The sequence below is a fragment of the Neodiprion pinetum genome, chromosome 1 (genome assembly GCF_021155775.2).
Source record: "Neodiprion pinetum isolate iyNeoPine1 chromosome 1, iyNeoPine1.2, whole genome shotgun sequence".
In the NCBI taxonomy this organism is placed as follows: domain Eukaryota; kingdom Metazoa; phylum Arthropoda; class Insecta; order Hymenoptera; family Diprionidae; genus Neodiprion; species Neodiprion pinetum.
In genome coordinates, this window is record NC_060232.1 from 3,124,829 (window position 1) to 3,145,894 (window position 21,066).

Consider the following 21,066-nt stretch of genomic DNA (forward strand, 5'->3'; position numbering starts at 1 on the left):
CATATAGACAATCGGTGATGAAAAATCATCGCCAAATCACCGTGGGTATCGATTTTAGTCGATCGGCTTATTTGCTAGTTAATTGAACCCCGTTAAGAGGCAGTGAAAATCGGAAGAGTAGTAGGCGAGTAATTTCGAGCGAGCCAGGGGTTAAGGCGTTTTTATTAGCTTGTGTTGTCTGACACGGCGTGCGTGCGTCTCTCTGTAATCATGCTTTTGTACAGACGGCGGTGCCATCTAGCGGCGTTAACTGTCGTCGTTTTAGTTATGGCTGCTTGACCCTCCGAAGTAAAATGGGCGTGGCATAGAGAGGAGGGCTTTCTAGGAGGGCGGCCTTCCTGTTGCATAATAACCTTACGCGCGCGCGAATCTTGACTGTCGAGCCAAGAATTTGAATTTTATGGTTTATTTTTTTACCCGCGAAATCACGTGAATTTTCCAGAGAAATAATTGATGCTTGGTTGAAAGTCAGTTTTGAATTAAAAAAAAAAAAGAGTGAAGAAAAGACAAGAATTTGAGAAACGATAAATTATAAAAAAACAAGAAAGAATTATTCAAATATTTCAATTTTTGAGCGCAACTTTAAAATGCAGTGATAAAGCACGGAGAAAGTGTTATTTTAAATTCAAAGATAACGAGCGAAAGACGAAACGGTGTAGCACTACGCCTGGTGGGACTACTTTATTGGTTGGTCGTTCGGTGAGGAGATGGCAGCACGAATCAACGTTACTCACAGGGCCATACTCCATTCCTATTTTACCGGCGTGTCCTCCCCGTCTCCTTCGATCGGTATGACGGTTAATTTAGAGCCCTTCTATACCAGCTAAGTAAGAACGGCCAACGATGGTGATTATTCGTTGGTAGTCCGACGATTACCAGTAACCGGGGTTTATGGTTTGTTTTCATTGTTCAGCCGGTAACCGAGACGCGCGGCACGTGCCCGAGGAACTTGGCTTGGTGAGAAAACGGACATGCGTCAACGTTGGTACAGCAAGTGGAAGCTCCTATGAATGTGAATGAGCGCGGATTACCGTAGCGCCGGGGGACTGCTCGGTGTAGGTATAGTTCAATACCGCAGTCTGGCTTCGGTCTGGCTTTTGAAATGAAAATAGACGTTTTATTAGGTAGTAAAACGTGATTTCGACAGATTGATGCCAGCCCACCGCGCTGCCGTCAAACGATGCGATGGTCGGTGATCTTTATTGGCTTGTAAAAGGAGACATTTATGATCCATAAAGGCATCAGCGGTGCGACAAGTAGGTAGTAGCCCAGTAGCCGTGCCCCCGCCTCCGCTTCCCGCGACTCTCCCGCAACTCGAAATCGTGAGTCAACCCTTCCTCCTCAGCCCCGGGGAGACCATTAGCCCCTAGACGCCCTTCGTCTTCCGCGTTTCCAGGTCGCGACCAGAGAGTAGTAACGACAGTGCAACGGCCAAACCGACACCCACGTACTGCCAGCATCTATGGGCACGCGCCATCGCCCCCGCCTGGCTTTTTACGCTGATATTCGAAAGGAACGGACGGGCCACGGAATACCACCACCTCTGCTACACGGAGGCGCCAACCGAATCGAGAGAGCCTTCGAGATTTACAGGTTGCGTTACCGCGGTAGCACCTCGTAAACTTGGCTTAACGACTTCAACCGGGCCTAACTGCTTCCTTCCTGCAATCATCTCCCGACCTACCCCTATACAGAGCCACTCTGTAGCGCCACGCTTTCGCCGACATTTGTACCGGATGGCCTCGTGTCGGTGCAAAGATTGTCCGCGGTCTTTTAAAATCTGCACTTCATCAGCCGTCCACCACCGTCGATTACCCACATTTTTCATCCTCGATCAGAGACCGGATCGTTCATCAAAGCAGCTTTTGCAGTCCACCCAACATGGAAATGGTGTTTAAATTTCTCTTGCGTTATCGCTTCTTTGCCATCTTTGACAAATATAGTCAATCGACTAAAGAAGCGACGTGATGTATATGGTCAGTGACAGATTGAGGCAGATCTACCAAACGTGCTTAAGAGGTAGTAGTTGGGTTTCAATGTCACCAGGGAATAGCAGGTACTAATGTCTTGAGCATTAATCTTCTTCCGGGAACGCCGACTTTGCCGTTGGCCACGTATCGCTGTTTTACGATTTGTTTTGATTGCGGGTCATTACCATATAACGCCCTTCGTAATGGGTACAGCGACCACACGTTAAATCTTCTTTGTTGATTTTATCATGACATTTATGAGCAGTTATTAGGTGATACCACTCGGACGATCATAAAGTCTACGCCTTTGAAATTCAGGGAGTAGGGATTCTCCTTGAAGAATAAAGTGGCAGGGAGATAAATAGAGAGAAAGGGAAAAGTGACAAAGAGGAGGAGTGGGAGAGGTTGTCTCCAGAGAATCAGAGAGGGGAGGCTTATGGGTTGACGAAACATCCGCTAGATGCTGCAAGGCTTCCCAGGTCGCGTCGGGCCCAACCATGTTTCGAAGCCTGCTTAACTTGTTCAGGGTACTTCATTCTTCGTATTAGTGATCGCATCGATCGGCTTGGAATTCGACCAGAAGTCGAACTCACACGCAACCATGTAGTTTCGATTCAATTTCGGAGCTCACGCAGAAGCTCGTTTCTCTTCAAATTTCAACCAAACGCAATCACCGGAACGAATAGATTTCCGCGTGATGTTTCATCAACGTTCGATCGCATAGTCTGGGGAACACAAAAATTCGGTGTTAAGGGTGGAACTTGAGAGCGCAAACACCTCCCGGAAGATTGCAATTAGAAAGTGCAGGGGGGCTGATTTAAATTCGGTACATATGTAGATGTAAAACGCGAAATATCCGGTTTCCTGAAGATATTAACATTTTTTGAACGGAGAGCGGTCGGGCTACCGCGGGATTCGGGGTGCACGATGATATAGTTCGGTCGGGTTACAGTAGGGACGATACTGCAGCGGGGCAACATTTGCACAACAATGAGTGGTGCTGTACTCTAAAAACTTCCAGAATTCCCGATGCTCTTTGCGGGCGAAGGAGAAGAAAGAAGAAAAGGGAAGAGAAGCTAAAAAAATAATAGAGAACTTGAGGGAAAGAGAGGGTGCTGGTGTTCTGGCTCACTCTCCCGCTGGGATGGGATGCACCCAACATACGGTCCCGCTCGCTAGAGAACCAACGAACACAAAACCCAGTCCGACCTTCTCTTTTTACCTTTATTTTTACCTACCTTTTTACTTCCAACATTTTTTATTCTCTTTCGACGAACCAAGAGCCGGGCTATCCTGCAGGGCCTACTAGCACGCATCAGGGATGGGTAGATATTTCGAACACAAGCAATCGCGCTGCCGACTAGCGACGTTGCCAAACTGTAAGGTTCCCTTTCAATTTTCGACAAATCTCATCCCACGGAACCATGTTCAAACTAAGTCGGAATGAGCGGACTCACGAGCGTAGGGACAGAAAAAAAGGACATTAGTTATTCGAAATGACACGCAGATCACGTTACCCACTTGCGCGCAGCACATACTGCTGGATGGATATCATGATATAATGTGGATAACGCGTATGAGGATAAAGACGACGACGGCACTGAAGATGCGGCGGACCTCGGAGGAACGGGTTCGTATTTTAATTTAGTGAATTTATAGCTGGCAAACGCGGATGATACGCCGGGATAATACGATATGGGAGGACGTGAGCACCCGTGGCATTTTTTGACGTGCGTGCGGCTGAGTTACAGGCCGACGGTTGGTCGATGGGTCGAATTGGACAGGGTGCATGCGTACGCATAATACTACACCACGACGCATCCTCGCACGAAAATTGTACGTAGCTGGTAGGCGAAGATCGGAGGCGTGGTGGCGTCGGATCCACTAACTTTTACCGCGGCTTAATACAGCTCGGGTGCCGTCGTAAGCTCGCTTATTCATCGTAATATTGAAATAAGCTTTCTAAAGTTTCTGCAAGGGGGTTTGCGGAGGCGGTGGTATAACACGAGGTGGAGCAGGCAGGGAAAGAGAGCGAGCTAATTGTGATACACTCCGCAGGGAGTCCGCGTCTCAGGGATGGGGGATGGTTCTTCCCATGTACGTACATACAGAAAGTTTCACCCACACCCACCCGCAGTACCCGCGCCAACGGAGCCACGCAGGAGTTGCTCACCTACCGTACGAACTTGAGAGGAAGAAGAAGAAGAACGAGACGAAGGAGAAAAGCGGGAGACGCGGAGAGGGGACAAAGCGTAGTTAGTTATATACGTTCGGGCCCACACCGTCCATGTTGGCAGCACGGTGTTTTTCATTTTCTTTATATCACCCTTGACGCTCATAAAACCATTACCCGTGACCGAGCGAACACAACTTCTATCCATATAAACCGTATACCTATACTTGCCGCTCCACTTTGACGCGATACCAACTTGCAAGTTCCTCGTGCTTCTTCTTGTTTTTTTCTTCTTTCCACTTTCTTCCCTTCATTTCTTTCCTATGCTTTTTTATTCCTTCGTCTGTCTCCCGTGTCGCGTCGCGTCACTCAGTCATCCAGTACGAGGAACCCAATTTCTTTCTTTATAGAAAGTTAAGTCTCTTAGGTGCACGACGGGCAGGTGGCCCGTGGGAAAAATTCAATTCCACGGATTCGACGGGTCTCCGGACAGCCTCTAGGTTTCTAACCAAGTTTTTCCTTGTCCACTCCTCCCCCCACCGGCTTCTTCTGATACAACTGATACAATCAGACGAATCGAAACGGTAGGCCCTGTACTTCAGCGAACGATCAGCATCCATCGGAAAAAGAATCGTTCGTCAATTCCGCCTTACATTGAACTCTTCCAATCGCACTTCGCGGTATTGATTAGAATCAGAATTTCGAACCAAGAAGCGTAGGATGTGGGATTATTCTTTTTTCTTTCGTCGACTGGAGTATGAGAGAGAATAAATTCACCCTGTGGATGAAATACGGATGAAGATAGTCGTCGTGTATCCAAAGATCTCTAGAATTTCTCTGAAGTCTAGAAAATGTCGCGAAGGTCTGGAAAGAGAACGGATCCTGGGACGAATGAGTAAACGAAAAAACGGACAGAGAGTAGTGCAGCAGATAAGTCCTTGCCTCGCCCCTCGTTATTTTTTTTTTTCTATAATTTTTTTTGCTTTCGCATTCGCCTCTTACGGGTTCTTCCTTTTCTCACTCAGATTCCGACTCTCTTGGCGTGTGATTAATCATCGGTCTCCTCTCTCCAAGGCTTACAGGCCGCGGTCCAGCCGACACCATCCGATGCTCGTTTCACTCCCACATTGAATTCGTTCCGCAAACAGATCGAGTTCTGTCTCCGCAGGGAGCTGACCGCGCTATTCGAGCGCACTCGCGAACGTTCCGGGGCCCTCAAAAGATATCTCGTACAGCATAGTACGCAAGTCGAAGAGGTACGTAGGCAGGTTCAGGGAAGGAGCGAGGTACCTACATGGCAACCACGCGCAGTGTACCTACCATGGAAAGGTGGGCAGCCCTGTGGCGCTGAGTAGTCCAGCGCCGGCAGAGAACGCAAAGTCCTTGTTGAATATCCGAGGTAATGCGTCACTCGCGCGATATCACCGGCAACACGTTGAGATTATACCCTGTACAATATTTTCGTCAGACGTTGGCTCTCGCACTTCTGCGCAGGCAAACATTCTCGCTGCCCGCGTTAAATTCGTCCCTCTTCACCGGAAGCTCCGACCACGATACCATGTTTTCGGGCTTCTCTCGTGCCGCCGATCTTCATATCCGACGATTTTAAACACGGTTCACCGTACGGTATTAATTAGGGAAATATTCGGCTAAAATAGAGGTAAATTCCTTCTCTCGAATGGTCGCAAGGAGGATCGACCACCAATACCAATTTGGTAAGGGTTCGTCGGCGTTTCCAGAGGGTTCAGGCACTTCTGAACAAGTGGGCGGCTCGGGCGTTGGCCGGGGGCGATGGGGCGCGGGGCTTCGAGGGTCGGGGGTCGGTCCGGGCAAGGGTGGTAAGATAGGCGGTCCGTCGCACGGAGGTGCCCCGCATGGGGTGGCTCTTGGCTCTCGGCTCACGCGACACCCGGAGCCATCTATATCCCCCGAGATTTATGGGCTCCGGTGCAACGGCTGCCCCAGCCTGCGCTACACGCCGGCACGTTGCGGTGTGTCGGCTATGGCGACGAGCTCCTCTCTCTCTCGCTCTCTCCCTCTTTCGCTCTCCTTCTCTTCGCGTTGGTCCATACCGGGCAGAACTTCAGCATGGGGAACCCCGTCGTGATCAGCGCAATGTTGCCCCGCAGGGGTTACGCGCAATTCGCGCTCATGCACAGCGCGTCTTCGATATAAAAAGTTTCACTCGATCTCAATCCGATCCTCGGCCCTCCCCCCCCCCCCCCTCCTTACTACTCCTATCTCATCCTCGCCTCCAGTGGCAAGTGGTACCTACCACCGTCCAATATAATCTTGCCGCGCGATGTAGAGATTCCTGCAGCGATGTGAACACGCTCTCTCGACGAACGAATGGTCGAGCATACCTCCACTGTGTTTCGATATTTGGCGATTAATTCTAGGCAAATGATATTTGCCAGTCGTGCGATATCGGTTCCAAACTAAAGACAAAAATTCTTCCAACAGACCGGTATTTAACGTTATACTGACTTTTGACCGTAATATAGATAATCGCGATTGATCCGTAGAATTGAGATGACGGTATCTCGTGCAATTAAGTCCCCTCCCTTCTTAACGACACGGAAAATGATCCCATTCAACGGTAACTGATGTAGTCCGTGTCAAAGAATTCGTGATAGCACGTTGCCGGTTGATCCAGAGTTTGTGAAATTGGTATACAAGTAGGTTGTTGTACCCCCTTGATCGCGACGTCCGTTGGCACCCTTCGCGTACCATCCCGGAGGTAGGTGGGATAGGTACGACTACCCGCTTCCATCGAGCCAACCCCCAACGCGGCCGACGGCCGGCCGGTTTACGAGCAACCTGTGGTAACGAGGGCGATAGATAATAACCGTTGCTCCCCCGACTCCTAGGAACTCGCTTCCGTCTGCACAGGGACATCGTGAACTCTGGTGTTAGTCTTCTTGTTTTACCGTGGAGAGGAAGAAAAAAGCAATACAATCTCGGAATCTATTCGAAAGAAGTGCGGAAAGAAGAACCGTCGGTGTATATTTATCATCCTCCCTTTTTTCCCCCTTTCAAAATGTGTTATCGGGTCTGAAGTGAGTCGAGTTTGAATAAGGAAAAAAAGTCAAACTGTTGGTACGGTACATAAATTTCATTGACTCCTTTGACTCGTTGGGATATCGTTGCACCGGCTTTGTAGGAAATGCGAAATAGTCGCGGGGCACAGTGTCGCTGGTGAATCCAGAGGGAAGACGTACCTACGCGCGTAAGGAATTTATTGCGGCTTAAAAAGTCTAGCCGCTTTGAAATCCTGATAAATGAGTACAGGGCAAGGCGAGTTCTTCCAGGTTATACGTAGTGCATACCCTGCACACTCTTCCTTCCATCCTACATATATAAAGCGTGAGCCGGTATGAACGCCTTGAAACTCTAGGCCGAAAGGTAAACTGCAAGGAGCAGGGAAGGCCTCGACTTTGCAAACAGCCGCTTTGAAGTGGAAACAAAAAGAACCCACGAATCGTCAGGAAAGAACAAAGCCCAGTCGTGAAAATTAGATTCCAAAGGATGCTCGTGAAATTTGCCAGAAAAATAATACGATCATCACGTAGAGGAAATTCCAGGAGGATCTTGACTGGACGTTGCATCATGAGAAAAGTCTATATACCGGTGTACAGTCAAGTCGGTGGTGTATTACAAAAGTGTCTGGCTTCTGCCAAGAGGAGTATGAACCTATCTTTGGTGTTGGTTGGCTGGGTGATGAAACTGCGGGTTCGGCTCGAAAGAACGGCGGAGATGCAGGACAAACAACTTTTTCGCGTCCTATAAGGATGAGTAATGGTGTTTCTACTTTCGGTACGATATTTGGTCGCGGTTCGGTTGGCTCGCCACGGCACGTGAGAGTAGGACCTCTTCCTTTTCTCCTGCATGTTTTCATCCCTCCCCCATCCCTCGGGCACCGCGTATTCTCATATCGTATATCGAGCTCCCTCCTCGTCGGGATGAAAAGGAAGCCGGGGAGCATCGGATCGGCTTGGCCGTTGAGCTGACCGTCCGAAAACCCTTCTTCGATCGGTGACCACGGTGGCAAGCCGTCGATACATCCATGACTGAGGAGGATCCCCCACACATCCACAACTTCCCCGCGGTAGACGCAACGTGCGTGTGTCGGACACAGGGCACCACGTGCAATCGCCCCATTACGAAAGGAGCTGAACGAGCAAGCCACCCTCCAACCCTTCCACCCTTCCACTCTCCCACCCTTTCGCCTCAAAGGGATGAGCTGTACGACCTGCCCAGATTCAAGGAGACCGATGGAAGTGTTTCTCTGAAATTGCATCTTGTAGTACAAAACGAGCTAGAGTGGGAAAGAGAGGGAAGTGACGTGTTAGCCGTTAGTAGTACGTGCAATGGTGATTCGTAGATGTGTGTTGTTACGTACGGAGAAATTTTTATCAACTTGAAATGCGTCCGGTTTTAGATAGACATTCATCAAAATGGAATCCCCGGTTCAAAGTTCCCCGCGCAGTTCTCCTACGGCGGCGACGTTTCGTCTCCGAAGGGTATAAGATAACCCGTATAAAAGACCGCGTCGGTCCGAGATATACCCTATACTCCACGTTTTTATACTTTCCGAATTTATTGAGTTATAGCTTTATAAGATCGGGCGATATTTCACATCATGGCTAGCATAGATACAAATAAACGACCCTGCGGATCGGAAACTTTTTAATTTATCACGGTGAAAGATTGCTGTTTCAGAAGACGAATATAACACCGTCTTTTTCACAATAGGAGAACAAAAGATGGGCGAATCGGATAAGGCTTAAAGATTTTTCGGTTATTCCTCCGTTTCTTTAGTTTCCGACATCTATCGGTAGTAGGTAGGTACTAGTAAACATTTTCGAAATCCTCCGTGTGTAAAAACGCCAGTTTGCAATATTATGTACCATTAAATAGAAAAACTTTGATAGTATCGAATGTCGTACGAATGTTAACGGTTAGCTTACGATTCCGTAATCCTTTACATATTGCTTGATGAGATGAGCGAAACGACGAACCAGGGTATTACGACATTTGAAAATATGTGTAAGTATGTGTAATCCTCGTCGTCGAAATCCCGTTACGTGTCTGAGCGCGGTCGCGTGTTCAGTTTTTGGTAAATTTCTTCTTCTTTTTTTTTTTTTATCAATTTTGTCGGATAATCTCTAGTCCCGGGAGACACAAGGCTCACGTAACCGTGCAGAGCCGATGCCTCGGGATTTTAGAAAAAAAAACGACACAACGGTATACAGAGAGATTGAACCCAGGTCTGAATAAAGTTTTTTTTTTTTTTTTTATTTTTTTTTTTTCATTTTCTGTTACAGGTGAGTGGAAGGCTGCGCAACGCACTAAAAACGCCGTAGTACCTAACTACCCACCCACCCACCTACCGACCCCCGTAATGCCAAATAAGTATCGATCGCATCTATCGATATAAAGAGACGAGGGCCGAGTGATAAATCGGTTGCGGCGAGTGGACTGCTGCTCCGGTGAGTGACGAATCCCGGACTCCCGTAGCTCACATGCCCAACACCCCAAAACCAACCGACCAACGTGTTCGGTCGACTCCTATCGATTCGCCGGATACAGTAGGTGTTTGCCTATTGCGGCCTGTAAGCATTAGTGCAGTGCATTTCGTTGCTAGAGGATTATCCATCCCGAGGTGTGGATCAGGGGCTCGAGGAAAGTTGCAATTAGGGCACGATAGACCTCTGGATACATTTACGAGTATGATTACGTACGCGAGTATTTATATGTGCAGAGGAAAGGATGCGAGAGTGAGGAAAAAATGGGAAAAAAAGCAATGAAACAGAAATACGTAATAGACGTGTTCGAGAAACGAACGCGTGTCTGAAATTATTGTAAATTACCTCCTAGGTGTAATAAACCCATATGCATATACCGCATATATATTATATATATAAAGGTGGATTCGATATAACTGACATTGATCGAGATGTGATTATTAAACTTGTGTTGGAATCTTATTGGTTTCTTATTATTTTCGTTTTTAAATCCTGTGTATACTCGACGTAATCCCGGACTAAATCGGCCTCGTCTTTTTAATCAGCTACTAGGTTACTACATGTATACGTAATAATTCGATCTAATCGTTGTTTACACCATTTTTTTTTTTTTTTTCTTTCTTTTTGTTAATTTTTTCGTTGTTGATCTACGATTACATGGCTCGGTCTGGAGGATCGTTTACACCATTCCCGTATAGAGCTGTCTAGTATAGTTTTCACGTAAAAAAAAAAACAAATAAAATAAAAAACGTATTCAAGTTGAATGATCTAATCGCAAAACTTCACGTGGTTTTATTACATATGCGCTGTAATTGAGTGGTGAAAACGACACCTTTCGTTCGCTAATAGCGAGCTAGTGTACTTATTATCGAAATATTCGAGTGTTTTCGTTTTTTTCTTTTTGTTATATTAGTTATCATTAGATTGTAATAATTATATAGAAATTGTACACTAGGTATATATTATTATACGTATGGAAACGATTGCAATAACGCGATGTCCCCGTGGCAAATAACGAACTATTAAACTACCTAAACAAAAATTACAGTTTATAGAGATTGCTTTTCGAACCTATAATATATGCCTGTATGCCTCTTTGAAGTATTTTTAAGGACGAATCGCGAACATCACACAACAAACTAACTCTACGTATTGAAACCGAAACACCCCCACAGACTAATACTCGTACAACTACTTGCCAGCCAAGGCAGGGAAAATTATACAGAGAGGGAATGAGTAAGAGAAAAAGAAAAGTAAAATAAAAAAGTATATATGCATATATATTATATATATGTATACCTTGATACGTACCTACCCAGTACCTATTCGCCTCTGGCTGAAAAGCGAGGCGCGACCCTAAATAGTAATTTTATTCTAGTTACGAATGTATACGAGTAGCTGCTAAGCATATATAGATAAAGATAAACAAAACACACTTAAAAAAAAAAAAAGGAAAAAAAGGAAATGAAAAAGAAAAGTATTTCTAAGAGGAATGTAATATTATTAATTATTTATTTTGTGGGTCTCTTATACGAATCTCCATTGCTCCACTGTACTATATATATACATATATATATATATACGTACGTACATACGTAATTAGTCGTTAGGCCGTAGGTAACTTAATTACCTTGACGTAGTTCTATACTTCTAAATGTGAAAGATTTACGTGAAGAAAAAATCTCATTCTTTTCCTTATTTCGATTACTTCATTTTGTATTTTCGTTATTTTTTTCACTTTATTCTACTGAATCGTATGTTGAATATGCATATATATATATATATATATATATACGTTATATTTACCTCTTGAATTTCATTTTTTTTTTCTTTCTCTTTTTTTACTCTCTTGTTAATTTTGTTTTGTAACATAATATACACTTTAATTATTTACGATCTGATCTAATGTCTGTATCCCAGCGGCCAGGGCCGCATCTGCTTCCTGTATTGTATGAACTTTAGAGGCGGTTGTCGTTCTGAACGCCATTGTAATATTACATATAATATAATAACTATTATAAAAATTGAAAAAAAAAAACAAAAAAAAAAAACAATGCTAAGAAATAAATGCGACTTGAATCTATAATCAAACTGTCTATCGCTTCTTTGCTAGCGGCCCTGGCCGTGCTGGCAGAAAGACCCTTTCCATCTCCGAAATATCCAAACGCAAAGAACAACAGCTCTCTATAAGTACTTAATAATACACCCGTAAATCGAAATGAAATAGGAAACGGTGAAATTTGTTCAATCTGCCCTTCGAGTATCTCTAAGTCATCCGCCATCATCAAATACTCCGTACAATCAACCGCTGATATCAATTTCTCATCGAACCCGCAAGTTCCTCGGTGTTCAGTCAGAATCTTCGACGTGTGGAGGGCGCGCAAAGGGGCAGCGAGCGGGACAGGAAGGACGAAACGTGTGGCGATTGCTTTACGACGCTTAAAATCATGGCAAAATGGAGTGTCATCGGCGGTTCGGGTCCCTCGTAACGGCCGTCAGGCTGATCCGGGCTCGACCTTCCGCTTACGTACGCGTTCATAAGTCTCTCTCTCTCTGATCGTAACCGAGCGAGAGAGGAGCAAAAGATCGAGAACGGGGCTTTGGAGGGGGAGATGAGGGGGGATATATTAATATGTTATTGCGGATAGACGGTGTCTCATGAAAGTCGAAAAGGACTTTGAAAATATGTCCCGCTGTACGAATCCGTCGGTGCGTGTGCGGGGAAAATACTCGACAGTGTTCACCGCGTTTCCATGCGTGTGTGTATGTGTGTGCGTAGGTATAGGGGAGATCAGCTGCATACGACGACCAGACCCAGCGGCTGCTGGCGAGACGAGGGACGCGGGGAAAAGGGATCGGGTAGAATTCAGCAGACGCCATTTGTATTAATGAACCTCCGACAATGGTGCACGCCCGATGAATTATGTACCTACAATCGAAACCGAACCTGCTTCAAGCCTAGGCATCGTGGTCCTATATCCCGCGTCCCGAATCATCATCCGCTAACCTCGTAGTTTTACGCGTACGCACGGTACTCGCCTTCAAATTACACAATACCAGCTACTATACCGAGTCTGGAAATGATCGACGGCATGTGCGGACGATACGTAATATACGTCGGTGATCGAACGACCTGTGAATTTCGGCGCGAAGAGAGACCAGGTTATGACGGTTTTGATGAAAGGGGATGAATATACGCGAAATAGAATCCAATTAAGGGGTGTAGCAAGCACGGCCGTATGTTTGGGAAACACCCCTAGATCGCACGGCGCTCCGTTCGCAAATGAGGATAGAATGGCCGGGAAATTTAGTGTATCGTTTTTTTTTTTTCAACCATTTTTCCTTCTCGTTCCTCTTTATTCCCCGGAAAGATAATGGACGCCTTAGCAAAAGGGCGATCAATTTACCCTGGGTAAGATGCGGTACATCCATCTCCTCGCGGCGCTGTATGGAGAAGGGGGGCATGGCGCGGGGATAAAACCGCCGCTTTACTTTGGATAACAGGGGCGCAATTTACAGCAGACAAAAGAGCACCTGTTCGTTGTTCGGGTGATGGAAGAAGGGGGTTTGAGCGAGCGGGTGGTCGGTCGGTCGGTCCGTCCGTTGGCTGGTGCACGGGGGTAAGGTAAGCCCTCTTACTCCGCCTCGTTTGGGGGGATGGAATAGCGTGCCTCGCAGACGTTGCGGTAATTGAATCCCACTAAGTTCTCCCGCGGCTGAGGAGCCGCTGGAGGAAGAGGAGAACGACGCTCTCGGAAAGGGGGTATAAAGAAATGCGGTGGTGGAAATGGAGATTGAGATGAAGGTGGATGCGGATTCGCTTCAACACAGAATCTTTCCCATGCGTGTATGTCTATGCGATGCCTGCGCATCGAGCCGACCAGCTGGAGACGGAAATGACCGTGCACCGTGCGATCCGTATAATTTTCGCAATTCATTTACGAAGAAAAAATCCGATTCCAATACTTCACGGAATGGAAAACGGAAAAGTAAGGAAAAGTATCAGGCTTGACGATGCTTTCCGAGGTACCGGGGTCGCGATTCGTGAAAACAAGTTACCGAATATCTGAGGCTAGCCCCTTTTGATTTTTGTCAAGATGCGATTCGAATTTGAAAGATGCAAGAAGCAAGATATTTTGCAAAAGCTACATAGAACTTTTTCTCTAAAAAACAAAAACGATTGCGACTAAATCCAAATCGTTGCGATCCACGATTCAAAAGTTGTACAGAAAACATTTGGAATTATTGTCGGTGTTTGTAATCGGTTGTTTTTACCTACTTTCATAATTACGACTAAATCTTGAATTTTCGAAAAATAGAATTCATCTATCCGCAACCACTTGCTAAAAATGGTACTATTGTAAAAACTGGAGGACGTCAGTCAAAATAAAAAAAAAAAACCGGTCGTTTCTTGATTATCTCCGATTTATTTATTTATAAAATTATTTTTTCGTAGCAGATGCATGCCTCCGAGATTAGTTCAGACAGTCTAACGGGATGCGAAGACGCGGAGGGTCGGGCTGGTAGCGTGTTCCGTCCTCATATAATTACTCGGCGCGCCCACCGCGGTTCGCTTTACTCGCGTGTATGGGTATCTAAGCGGAGGTAAATGTCCGCGCTCGTGAATATACGGACAGACTCACACCGTCACGTGAGTTTTACACCCAACGACGGACGCCGAGTGTGTGTGGAGGCGGCGTGGACGAAGGCGGGGGAGGTTATTAGGCAACGCAACACCTCATCCCTCATCCCTCGTCCCTCATCCCTCATCCCCCATTCCTCATCCCGCGTAACCGAGCCGCATCCTGTATTATGTAACAACACGGAAACGAACGAACCGGGGTTGGCCCACCCCTCGATGTAACCATCCAGCTAGCCTGCTGGATGGCTGGTCCGGTACACGAGAGAAACTGCTAGTCCACCGAAATCATGTATAATTCGCAGATGCACGTATTTGCTCGCCAAGCGCAGCGGAATCCGGACACCGGTTCCTGTCGGTCCTTTCGAAATGAGCAGAACTAATTTCAGTTTAATTCTGCATGAAAGTAGAACAGCCTCGAATAAAAACGTTTACACAAAAGTGATACTGTTCAGAGTCGATGGCAACGATACCACTGACATTGTAATAACAGTCGAGCATTTGAGAAGCTTTTATTAGAACCTGTGTATAAAAGTTGGAAAGTAAAAAGGATGAGAAAATGTTGGCAAAAATTACCCGTAATCCTGTATCTGTGATCCTGTCGTCGGTGTAATTTTTTGTCAACATCGAATACACGCGTGCGCATGTATACCAACGTTATCTACTTTTGCCGGCTCTCTCGCATCTCTTCTACAAGTGCAACTCTATGTTTAGCGTGTGTAAATATTTATAAGGGGAGAGAAACAGCACCTGAGTTACACTTTGATCTGCTTATCCCGGCACTTAAGGTGTCAAGCGTTCTTATTAAAATAATTTAACTTCTCGCCGGTCGAGATGCTTACGCATATAATACATAACCTGTAGCTACTTAAATACAACTACTATTACTAGCACACCCGCGCTTCTCGGCTTCGCGTTTTCACGCGAAAGCTTCCACCAGCCTATAACGCATATATCCACTGTATGTATTATACGTATATAAATACTTCGAGGATATACATAGCGCGTCAACCGCCCACTTTTCCCGCAGAGCCACGTTCCCGTAATTGCAAAAATTTACGAGCTCCTCTCAGTTTGCGAGAAAAAAGCAATTAAATATCTGATATACATAGAATAAGCGCGTCCTTAATTATTCTGCATCTTAAATTCCCCGCAACGTTGCTTCAGCGACCGTTTTTCAAATATCACTTCTGATTTTCCCTTCCTCCAACACGCGTGGACACGGTACCGATACAGGTGCATCACGTTCTTGGTCTCCGTCAATTTCTCTGGCATGCATTTTCATTTCATTAAAACCACCTTTATCGCGTATAACGACATACGAAGCAGGCAAGTGAGTTAATTCAACTCGATGCAACGCAGGGCAGCCGTACCTACATCGGTAAATTAATGCCGCGGGATGCTCAGTCGGCTGAACCAGCGGGTATTGGCAGCTGAACTTGTCCAGGAACAGGGGCCCCAGTCGGCCGGGTTGTCCGGGTCGTCCGCCGGGCGGGCGGCGGATAATACAGGCGAGTTCTCCGGTGGAAAAGCTACCCCTTGCCACCGGCGCACCCGTCGTCTGCAGATAAATCTTTCTCGCCCTCTAATTGGCCGTCCCTTTATTTCTTGGTCCCGAGATCCCGGGCAGCACGAGCACCGGCACCGGCACCGGCGGCACCTTCTCTCTCTCGTCGCACTGCACGTCGCCCTCCTTGTCTTATCCGTCTATTTCGCTTATTCTCATCTCGTTTTGCCGACGTTTGCGGGCAACCGTCCAGGAAGCCCCCCCCCCATATTCACCCTAACCCCCATGCCGCAAATTATTAGCATTATTAGACACGATATTGGCCGCTCCAACCTTCAGCCGCATCTCGGAACACTAATTCTCATAAAATTAAACTCTAATGTAGGTCTGTAAATCGCTAATCCAGGTCCTTCGGCCCTCCTTTCGCTCTAGAAGGTACACTGGCTAACTTCGGTCCGTTTTCTTGTACCCGGAATTGGAATTCTTGCCAACCTTGATTCATCGTCACCGTCACGTAAATTCGTATTGCATAATATCAAAATTCATTTTAAATTTGCGAGTGAGTTTCAACGATCGCAAGTTGAACAACTGATTCCAACGTTGTGAAACCGTGTTTATGCGAATTGCAGAAATACATCGTATCGCAACTCTGTAAAATGTCACTCAAGAACATCTACCTGAGTTTCTTCTGGGATTCCCATAGTTCCAATTAGTATTTATAGGAAATCGCAGAGTCTCGGTTCAAGGGCAAGGTCGCAACGAATCGACCTCGAAGGGGGGCACTAAATTCGCACCGGCGTTGGGTACCTGACAGTTTTAGGATTGGACGCGGTGCTGGCAGGGTCCTGAGAGGTAAAAACCTTGGGTGATCGTCGTTTTTCCAAAAATAGAGCACATACCGTTCCTCGTATTTAGTGACAATTGCCGACCTAACGGTAAGCGCGGCCGACTGTTTGCGGAAACTAAGGGAACGGCGGCGGCAGTTGGATCCGTCACGCGGAGAGCCGTCTTCTTTGTCTTCTTTTATCTGACGCAAAAAACGGTACCTCGTTGTCCCTATACAAGGCCAAGAGTAGCCGCTGTCCAGGGTTCCTTAATCTTCTCAGCGAGTGGAACCAACCCATGACCTCCTTAATCTAGAGCACCTATCACACGACCTTCAGCGCCTCGCCGTCGGCAATAGCGTCAAAACATTCTCTAGAGAAAGAAGAAAAAAGTGGAACAGAAAATAGAACGTGACCTTCTGAGTTTTTGCGTGTTTCGCATCGGTTTGCGCAGATCAACTCCGTGATGAATAATATGACTCATCGCGTGTCACGCCCGATTTTCAGAGCTGCACTGCGACTCCAGCATCGGTTCTTGGTTGTAATTATTCCAACGAAACTCGACACCTTAAAGGGTGTGGAAAATTCGGGATTGGGGGGAACGCGGCAGACGGGTCGGTGAAGATTTTCAACCGCGAAACAAAAGGCTTTGTAATTGCACGGACCCCCGGAGGGTTCGTGTGCCCCTTGCGGTTAATAATATACGCGCGAAGAAGCGTCGAGTTAATTTGTAATCGTTTTTGTGGTTGGCTGATGGGCCCGACTATCTGTATGTACCGAGTTACTCCGCGGGGAGGGTGGCGAGATACGCGTACTGTACATAAGGGAAACCATGATGGTTATGTAGATCAGGCGGGAGGGTGGCGTACCGTCTAACCCGACTCTTCGCACTCGGCCATAGAAAATAAAGCTCGAGCAAATCGCGCCTCCGAAAGTAACCCTTTGCCACCAACCGTGAAATGGTGAAAAATTCTCGAAATTTGCTCATGCGGTTTCTCTTTGCTCGAACCGTACAATACCGTTGTTTTCCAACTATACGGAAACATTGAGATGAATGCGAAATGCTGTGATTGGTTGGACTTTTTTTTACAGCGATTCGAGAAACGTACACTTGAAATCCTCCGAAGAGTAATTGTAGCCTGATCGAGTGGCTCAAGTGATTGAACCGAGTTGTCTTTCAGGAATGACGTAGAATTGACAATGAGTGAATTTGAAAATACCCAGCACGTGTTTGCCGGCGAATGTAAATTCTGAGTGACAGAGACCGAGAACAGTGTAGCGTTACTTTTTTTCTCAGCATGTACGACGGTCACCGTCGATGATGGACATTTAGATATCCGTATACGTAGTCCTGGTTGGAGTCGGGCACTCGGGCAGTTGGACAATTCGTGCGAGTGACGGTCGGTCATCAAGATCAAGAGATCACTCGCTCGCTAGCCCGCGGTCTGATTTATGAAGAGGTAGAATTTCAGGGTAAAATATTAATCCACAAGTGGCAATATCACCCGGTGCGAGCTGCTCGGGACTTGGCAATTAAAACGTAGGTTGTTACGGAGAAACTAGGGACGGAGGTGAAGAAGAGACATAAGCACCGCGCGCGTTAGAGTATGATACGAGCTTCGGGGAGGCATTCTGCCAAGTTCTGGTTGGCGGGTGGGCCTAGGATCAGTGTCGAGCGAGTGAGTTAGGTTAGGTAAGTGGTGAGTAAATATGCAATACGCGTGGTTAACGTTGGCCCATTAAAATACCTTTGCGTATTGAAAATCGAACGTGCCTAGTGTCACGCATCCATCTCGGCAAACGATATTTGCGCGTTGCCCTCGGGCGCCATTAACCTCGGAGTGTATAATTTAATCCAAGCAGAGGTGGACTTAATGTAATCACTATTGTTGAAAATAAGGCACTCGCGTTCGCATTGTATGCGTAGCCATGCGCGACTCGCGTCCTACCGAACACTTGAATACCGGCCATACGGGTTTGATATGGTGACTTGGCTGTAATACCACATCCACTTTGTCAAAATTGGGCAAAATTGTAACCGAAAGTTTCAAACTTTCCACCTTCGATCAAGCTGAAGACGTTTAGGTTCACGAGAACGAACGTTTCGGTTGATCGGCAGCACCTTTTGCAACGTCCCGGATATCTCTGTTTCAATTAATAAAACGAAGTTCTGCAGATAGCGAATCCACGTATCGAGTGTGCCAATCCAAAGCGCTGGTCCAACGGCTGGTGGCCGCAGCTGGAGGGTCGCAGGGTGCCAGGTTGTATCGAGATGAGTTTTCACGCGGTTCGCGTATCCATTTTCTCCGACTAAAGGACAGTAGAGAAGACACGCACGCTGAGCGAATAACGGAATACAGAAATACGGTAATACGCGGGGAGCCCCGCAGGCGTGATCTATCGCAGCATCGCGGATTCGTGGACTCGTGGAGATTCGAGGATCCAGGGGTGGTGAACGGGGGCGGGGATGGGAACGATAGGGGATGGGTATACACACGTACACGCAGAAGTTCGTCGTCGTCGTCGTCGAGGACGACTGGTAGGAACGACGAACGGCGAAAATAGGGAGGAAATTCGAGGGAGGGAGATCGACGGAGCTTGGCGCCGCCGCCCCATGCTTGGCTTGCAAACCGACTTCCGTCCTTTGCGCGACTATTCAGACGCCGGTGGCGTTTTTACAGGCAAACTGGATACGAGGCGAGGGATGAGTGGAAAGAAGAAGAAGGATAAAAAAAAGGAACGGTGGCGGGACGGTGGAAGCAGCGAAATATAGAGCAGGATGGTGGCTAGTATACTTATACGTGTCCGTATAGAACTCTGCAGGCTTCTTCAGCGGCTCTCGCATAACCGTGGTGTGTCGCAGCTATAGAGAGGGAGTGCGGAGGTACGATGGAACCAGCAGCGTCCATAATATATCTCCGGTCTTATCTGCCGCTTGCTGTTTACTGCCCGATAGACTCGGCAGATAGCGAAGGACTGTGCATCACCGCCCGCGAGCGAGTCACTTACTTTTATATATGTTGTTACTTACGTCACTGGGATTCGAGACAAGTTGGAAAATGGTGATGCCTTCGCAGAGATATGCTTCCCCTCCCCCCGCCCCCCCCCCCCCTCACCCACCCTCGGGCTTGGTCCACGCCCGGTTACCGCCCGGGGTCAAACTCTCTTCGTGGAACACCATTCCGAGGAAATGATCTACGCACCACCCGGACTTTCCGTCGGGAAAAGCACCGCCGCCTCAGAGCACCGACACCAATTATCATGTATACAATTCAAATTACAAAATATTAATTATCAAGTTCAGTTTCGTCTTACGTTTACTTCCTCTCTCTCTCTCTCTCTCTCTTATTTTTTTGTATTTGTCCCAGATAATTATCTACAGCCATCGAAAGAAGTGATCGATGGTCGTGTGAATTGAGGCTTAGGTTCAATTAACGATATTTCAGATGACCAATCATCTGCCAATAATGGCTGATTAAACGCGCCTCGGCTACTGCGTATAAGGTAGCTATTTTGATCTGAAGAAGACAGACTCTGAACTACCATAAAACCGACCACACCAAAAAACAAATTTCCAGTATCTTCAAGTGAGATCGTTTTATGATCAAACCTGTTATCGATCTCAGTTTCCGAGTAAAAAGTAGTGCTACTCAAAAATTCGTCAAAAAAATGTATGCTATAAATTTCATCGATCGTATGATCTGAAGGCGCTACTGAGAGGCATCACAATAGTTTGCACTATGGACTGCGATAACTTGAAAGCTGCACGCGATTTCAGGCTGTAAATAAAACTCCAGCGACACCCCGGAGCTGGAAGATAATTTCAGAATATATGGAGATCCGGGCACCCCGTCTTCACGGGGGGTATTAAACATCTAGCGCAAAGTAAGCACGACGGGGCGGATATATATGCGAAGGCATACACGGTAGCTGGATGGAATCGTGCGAAAGATATACACGGCAGTGGCAGCGCAACGTCGGCATCAGGGAGAGAAGAGGCGAGCGCGCGTGTCCTCCTGCAGTCTCCTCGCTCGCTCCTTCCTTCCTCGCTTCCTTCCGCCATCTGATCGACGAGCCAACTTTTCGTATCCCTCGGATTTGGGTCGAGTTTTTCTTCTTATATTATTCTTTTGGATGTACGCGTCGTCCTTCCAGCGAAAATCTCCCCACATCCCCATCTCCAACCTCCACCCTCCACCCTCCACCCACTTCCACCAGCTCAAACTCTTCCTCTGTCTTTCCTCTTGACAAAACCTGCACTCTTTTCTAACTGTCCAGCAAAGTTGTTATAGGTTTGTTGGGAAATACAAATAGATCGAGGAAGTACGAAAGAAATAACCCAACTATTCATGTCCCCCCCCCAACGATAATATTGCGAGAAAACAAACACGACTGAAATCTTACTTTCGCTTTTGGTAAGCTCGG

General features: G+C 46.9%; 1 protein-coding gene across 3 annotated transcripts in view; it reads left to right on the top strand.

Moving 5' to 3' along the window:
• Positions 1–21,066, top strand: part of Ubx (ultrabithorax) — a 119,152-nt gene that overhangs the window by 85,143 nt on the left and 12,943 nt on the right. For 2 of the 3 annotated variants that reach the window (XM_046623951.2, XM_046624212.2), the window contains one exon: positions 9,471–11,725. The exons of the other annotated variant lie outside the window; for it this stretch is intronic. The gene's annotated coding sequence lies outside the window, so the exon portion shown is untranslated. Of the gene's footprint in view, positions 1–9,470; positions 11,726–21,066 lie in introns of those variants that run through there. 3 annotated transcript variants of the gene reach the window in all.